Below are 7115 nucleotides of genomic sequence, written 5' to 3'. Positions count from 1 at the left end.
CAATGTACTTTGCAGTTGCAAGGAAAAGAATCACTTCAAAGAAGCTTAAGCGGGAATCCCCCTGTGGTCCAGTGGGTAAGACTCCGCGCTCCCAATACAGGGGGCCTGGGTTCGATCCCTGGTTGGGGAACTAGATCCCACATGCGTGCTGCACTAAGAGTCTGTCTGCGTGCCGCAACTAAAGATCCCACATGCCACGGCAAAGATCCTGAGTGCCACAACTAAGACCTGGTGTAGCCAAAATAAATAAACAAATATTTTTCTTTTTAAAAAAAAAAAAAAGCTTAAGCACAATAGGGAATGGAAATCTGGGACACGGATTATCTCAAGGGACCCACAGCAGTGCACAGACCTTAGGGGCCAAGTGAGCTCCACTGACTGGGGTCGTCCACCCAGCCCTCTCTCAGGTCCATGGTGTCTTCTCTCCAGACGGCCACGCCCTGGCAACACAGACTGGGACTGACGTCTTTTCTTCCCAGTTCCAAATTCCTGGTGTATCAGTGTCTGGGGGCTGCTTTAAAGTGACCACAAACTGGGGGTTGGGGGGGAAATGGAAGAAGGTATCTTCCTTCCCACAGTTCTGAGACTGGAAGTCTGAGACCAGGTGCCAACATGGCTGGGTTCTGGGAGGGTCTCTCTTGGCTTTTTGCTGTGTCCTCGAGTGGCCTTTTTTTGGTGCACACACACAGAGAGTTCTCTCCCTTCCCCTTCTTATAAGGCCACCAATCCTATTGGATTAGGACCCCACCCTTATGACCTCACTTAACCTTAATTACTTCCTAAAAACCCCATTTCCAAAGACAGCCACAGTGGGGGCTTCGAGCTTCAACATGTGAATTGGGGAGGGGGACACAATTCGGCCCATAACAGCCACCAACTGGGGGGCTTAAAACAACAGAAATTTATTGAATCACACTCTGGAGGCCAGAAATCCAAATTCGAGGTGTCAGCAGGGCTGCTTCCTTCCGGAGTCATTCTCCAGAGGAGAATCTGTTTCCTTGCCTTTTCCAGCTTCCAGAGGCATCTGCTTTCTTGGCTAGTGGCCCCTTCCTCCACCTTCAAGGCCAAGGAGTTTTCCCAAGTGGTTGCTCAGGACATGCTACCATTTAACTGTGGTCATTCTGGGGTGTGTGTAATGGTTTCTTGCTGCAGGGTCTTTTAAATTGTGGTAAAATACACACAACATAAAATTACCATCTTAGCCACGGCTCAGTGGTGTGGAGTGCATTCACCCTGTTGATACCACCCCCACCATCCACCTCCAGAACCTTTTCACCTTAAACTGTCCCCATTAAACACTAACACCCCATTTCCTCCCCCTCACCCCAATCCTTGGCATCTACCATCCTACTTTCTGTCTCTAAGATTTTGACTGCTCTAGGAAGCAAACGTAAATGGAAGCAGGCAGTATTTGTCTTTTTGTGACGGGCTTATTTCACTGAGCATAATGTCCTCAAGTTTCATCCATGTGGTAGCAGGTGTCAGAATTTCCTCCCCTTTTAAGGCTGAATAATATCCTAATTGATCATGGTATTTTTATTTTCATAGCATTAAACACATTCCCCTCTGGTAGAAATGCAGCTCTGCAAACAATCGCGCCATCTTCCAACATTACCTAACTGTCAGATAAACACGGAAAAAACAGCCCAGGAGAGAAAGCAAATACTCTTGCGCCTACCAAGGTACAGTGATAAACTCTATTTCTTTGGGGGAGATAAAGAATAAACAGGCTTATTATACTCCACAAAAAACATCTAAGACCAAAGGGACCCTATATTACGGATGTGGTTTATTTTGACAGAGGTTTATAGTTTTTTTTTTTCCAATCACAGAACTTCCTGTGGTATCAACAATTTACTGTCTGGCTTTGGGCTCTTCAATGTTCTGGCACCTACTACAGAGAGAGCAAAATCCTCAACTTCCTTATACACGTTTTTCCTGAAAAAGTACAGCTGCTCACCACTGCCCGTCAAATAACAATGCTGACAAACGCAGCACAACAAGCTTTAATGTCGGCTTAACGTGGGACACAGAGTCAAACGAGAGTTTGGGTGCATTGGTGACTGGTTTGAGCACAGCTGCCCCAGCTGGAGCAGCGCACTGGGTGGGTGGGTAACTACAACCGCTGCAGACCCGTGGGATCCAGGAGGGGAAGAGACATTGTAAAGTGTGGTTTGGAGCCCCAATTGTGTCTTGTCTTTTGGGAAAATGTCGCCAATCTGAGTCTCAAGTGAAGTGGGCTTTAGCCCATAGGGACTTTCCTGCAGCTGCCAGAACAAATGGCCACGAATTAGGGCCTCTTGCCTCCCTCTCATAAGGACCCTGTGAGGATGCTGGGCCCCCCACAGGTGCCACAGGATCATTTCCCATCACGAGATGCTTAATCATACCTGCAAAGGCCCTTTGCCGTGTGAGGCCACACATCCACAGGTCACGGGATCGGGATGTGGACACTCTCTCTGATGGTGGAATGTTCTGGAACTCCGCCGTCCTCCAGGGCAGCCCTTGGACGCACATGGCCATTGCGCACATGAACTGTGTTCAGTGCAACCGAGGGACTGAATTTTCTTTCTTTTTTCTTTTTTTTGAATTTTGTTTTACTTTTTATTTTTTTTTTATACAGCAGGTTCCTATTAGTTCTCTATTACATATTAGTGTATACATGTCAATCCCAGTCTCCCAGTTCATCACACCACCACCACCCTCCCCTGCTTTCCCCACTTGGTGTCCACACGTTTGTTCTCTACATCTGTGTCTCTATTTCTGCCTTGCAAACTGGTTCTTCTGTACCCTTTTTGTAGATTCCACATATATGCATTAATATACAATATTTGTTTTTCTCTTTCTTCACTCTGTATGACAGTCTCTAGGTCCATCCATGTCTCTACAAATGACCCAATTTCGTTCCTTTTTATGGCTGAGTAATATTCCATTGTATACATGTACCACATCTTCTTTATCCATTCATCTGTCAGTGGGCATTTAGGTTGCTTACATGACCTGGCTATTGTAAATAGTGCTGCAACGAACACTGAGGTGCATGTGTGTTTACGAATTATGGTTTTCTCTGGGTATATGCCCAGTAGTGGGATTGCTGGGTCATATGGTAATTCTAGTTTTTGTTTTTTTAAGGAACCTCCATACTGTTCTCCATAGTGGCTGTATCAGTTTACACTCCCACCAACAGTGCAAGAGGGTTCCCTTTTCTCCACACCCTCTCCAGCATTTCTTGTTTGTAGATTTTCTGATGATGCCCATTCTAACTGGTGTGAGGTGATGCCTCATGGTAGTTCTGATTTGCATTTCTCTAATTATTAGTGATGTTGACCAGCTTTTCATGTGCCTCTTGACCATCTGTATGTTTCCTTTGGAGAAATGTCTGTTTACGTCTTCTGTCCAGTTTTTAAAATTAATTAATTGATTGATGGATTGATTGATTTTTGGCTACATTGGGTCTTTCTTGCTCTGTGTGGACTTTTTCTAGTTGCGGTGAGTGGGGGCTGCTCTTTGTTGCAGTGCATGGGCTTCTCATTGCGGTGGCTTCTCTTGTTGCGGAGCCTGGGCTCTAGGCACATGGGCTCCAGTAGTTGTGACAAGTGGGCTCAGTAGTTGTGGCTCGTGGGCTCTAGAGCACAGGCTCAGTAGTTGTGGCACACGGGTTTAGTTGCTCCATGGCATGTGGGATCCTCCCGGACCAGGGCTCAAACCCATGTCCCCTGCATTGGCAGGCAGACTCCCAACGACTGCACCACCAGGGAAGTCCTTCCTGCCCATTTTTTGATGGGGTTGTTCGTTTTTTAATTTCTGAGCTGCGTAAGCTGTTTATATATTTTGGAGATTGATCCTTTGTCCGTTGATTTGTTTGCAAATATTTTCTCCCATTCTGAGGGTTGTCTTTTCATCTTGTTTTTAATTTTCTTTGCTGTGCAAAAGCTTTTAAGTTTCATTAGGTCCCATTTGTTTATTTTTATTTCCATTACTCTACGGGGTGGGTCAAAAAAGATCTTGCTGTGAGTTATGTCAAAGGGTGTTCTTCCTATGTTTTATAGTGTCCAGTCTTACATTTAGGTCTTTAATCCATTTTGAGTTTATTTTTGTGTATGGTGCTAGGGAGTGTTCTAATTTCATTCTTTTACATGTAGCTGTCCAGTTTTCCCAGCACCACTTATGGAAGAGACTGTCTTTTTTCCATTGTATATCCTTGCCTCCCTTATCAAAGATAAGGTGACCATATGTGTGTGGGTTTATCTCTGGGCTTCCTGTCCTGTTCCACTGATCTATATTTCTGGTTTTGTGCCAGTACCATATTGTTTTGATTACTGTAGCTTTGTAGTATAGACTGAAATCAGGGAGTCTGATCCCTCCTGCTCTGTTTTTTTTTCCCTCAAGATTGCTTTGGCTGTTTGGGGTCTTTTGAGTCTCTATACAAATTTTAAGATTTTTTTTTTTGGTTCTAGTTCTGTAAAACATGCCACTGATAATTTGATAGGGATTGCATTGAATCTGTAGATTGCTTTGGGTAGTATAGATATTTTCACAATTTTGATTCTTCCAATCCAAGAACATGGTATATCTCTCCATCTGTTTGTGTCATCTTTGATTTCTTTTATCAGTGTCTTATAGTTTTCTGAGTATGGGTCTTTTACCTCCTTAGGTAGGTTTATTCCTAGGTATTTCATTCTTTTTGTTGCAATGGTGAATGGGATTGTTTCCTTAATTTCTCTTTCTGATCTTTCATTGTTAGCGTATAGGATTGCAAGAGATTTCTGTGCATTAATTTTGTATCCTGCAACTTTACCAGATTCGTTGATGAGCTCTAGTAGTTTTCTGGTGGCATCTTTAGGATTCTCTATGTATAGTATCATGTCATCTGCAAACAGTGACAGTTTTACTTCTTCTTTTCCAATTTGTATTCCTTTTGTTTCTGTTTCTTCTCTGATTGCCATGGCTAGGACTTCCAAAACTATGTTGAATAATAGTGGCGAAAGGGGGCATCCTTGTCTTGTTCCTTATCTTAGAGGAAATGGTTTCAGTTTTTCACCATTGAGAATGATGTTAGCTGTGGGTTTGTCATATATGGCCTTTATTATGTTGAGGTAGGTTCTCTCTCTGTCCACTTTCTGGAGAGTTTTTATCATAAATGGGTATTGAATTGTGTCAAAAGCTTTTTCTGCATCTATTGAGATGATCATATGGTTTTTATTCTTCAATTTGTTAATATGGTATATCACATTGGTTGATTTGTGTATATTGAATTCTTGCATCCCTGGAATAATTTCCACTTGATCATGGTATATGATCCTTTTAATGTGCTGTTGGATTCTGTTTGCTAGTATGTTGTTGAGGATTTTTGCATCTAGGTTCATCAGTGATATTGGTCTGTAGTTTTCTTTTTTTGTAGTATCTTTGTCTGGTTTTGGCATCAGGGTGATGGTGGCCTTGTAGAATGAGTTTGGGAGTGTTCCTTCCTGTGGAATTTTTTGGGAGAGTTTGAGAAGGATGGGTGTTAGCTCTTCTCTAAATGTTTGATGGAATTCACCTATGAAGCCATCTGGTCCTAGACTTTTGTTTGTTGGAAGATTTTTAATCACAGTTTCAATTTCATTACTTGCGATTGGTCTGTTCATATTTTGTGTTTTTTCCTGGTTCAGTCTTGGAAGGTTATACCTTTCTAAGAATTTGTCCATTTCTTCCAGGTTGGAGGGACTGAATTTTCATTGCATGTAAGTTTAACTAAAGTTGAAACGTCACGTGTGGCAGGCCAGCGGTCAGCAAGCTGGATGCGTAGGTCTCTGTCTTGACCTGGTGTGAATGGGTTTGTGCGTTTGTAAACGCATCGAGTGAACTCGATACTAATGCACTTTACACACTCTCGGGGTGTACATTGCACCCCAATTTACAGAAAATACATTGCTGTCCCCTTGGGAGCTGAGGTTTCCGAGGCTCTCCTGGGAGCAGGTGGTGCGCGGCGGGGATCAGAAGTGCCAGGGCGCGCTGCCGGGCTGCAGGGGCCGCAGAAGGGTGGAGCAGGGACTTCGGGTCACTGAGTTGCAGCCCCGCAGGCAGCCCTCCGCGCACATCCTTCCTCGGCTACCCAGGGCATCACGGAGTCACTGCTGCCAGCTAACTGGCGCCACCAGGAAAAGTGGACTCTGTTTACTGAGGCGGGATACAGGTGATCCGTTCACAGCCAAGATGGTTTGAAACAAACGTGTTTCATCTCTTACAAGGATCAAGTTCAGCGGTGATGCTGCTGAAATCGGATTGACTTGAAGGAGTCAAAACATATGCTGAAAAAGGAACCAAAGCATAAAGGACGTGTTTCTGTCCATCTTCTGAGCTGACGTCCCTGCTCAGTTATAATCGATAACTCGGAGGTGTTTACCCAGCAACAGGGCTGCCGCCACCGCCATCAGTGACACAGCAAGGCCGCGTTCCCGGGCCGGGCCTGGGCTGTGTGTTCTCATGGACGTTCAGCCGTCCTCAGCCCCACTGTGGCTGGAGCCACACAGGGCCCTGGCCCTGCCCGCCCAAAGCCTGTGGTTCCCGGGGTCTGAGGAACGGTGTGTTTAAAAAGCTCCCCGGCGACTGGATTGTGTGAGTGGGGATGTGGCCCCAGACACCCCCATTTGCATCTGTTGTAACAAGCTCTGTGAAATCTCTGTGGGGTCACCCCCAGATTTTACTGGGGAAACCGAGCTCGCTGGAGAGGCGGGAGCAGGAAAGGCAGAGCCAGCAGGAAGCCCACCTGGATTGCAGGCCATCTTCGGGGGGGCCGTGCAGCCTTTGCCCCTTCCTTTGTGATGTGTGCAGTTGATGACGAGTTGTGTAGCCTCAGGGCGAAAACGCAAAGTCCTGAACTTTACACTTGAGTGAGAAATCTTACGGTTTAAGGACCTGCAGTTGTACCTTGATGGAAACTCGGCCCCAAAGGCACCTGCTCAGACGTCTTGCTGCTTGTGAGGGTGGTGTCCCCAGCTATGGAAGGAAGGACAGTATTGGTAATTGGAGGGGGGGTGTCTCTGGGTTGGGACTTGGGGGAGGCGGAGAGAGCAGCCATGTGTCAGCTGTGCACAGGCCGTGCACTTCCACAGGGACTTCGGGACAGAGAAAGG

The sequence above is a fragment of the Kogia breviceps genome, chromosome 18 (genome assembly GCF_026419965.1).
Source record: "Kogia breviceps isolate mKogBre1 chromosome 18, mKogBre1 haplotype 1, whole genome shotgun sequence".
Taxonomy (NCBI): Eukaryota; Metazoa; Chordata; class Mammalia; order Artiodactyla; family Physeteridae; genus Kogia; species Kogia breviceps.
Note: the sequence above shows the minus strand (reverse complement) of the source record.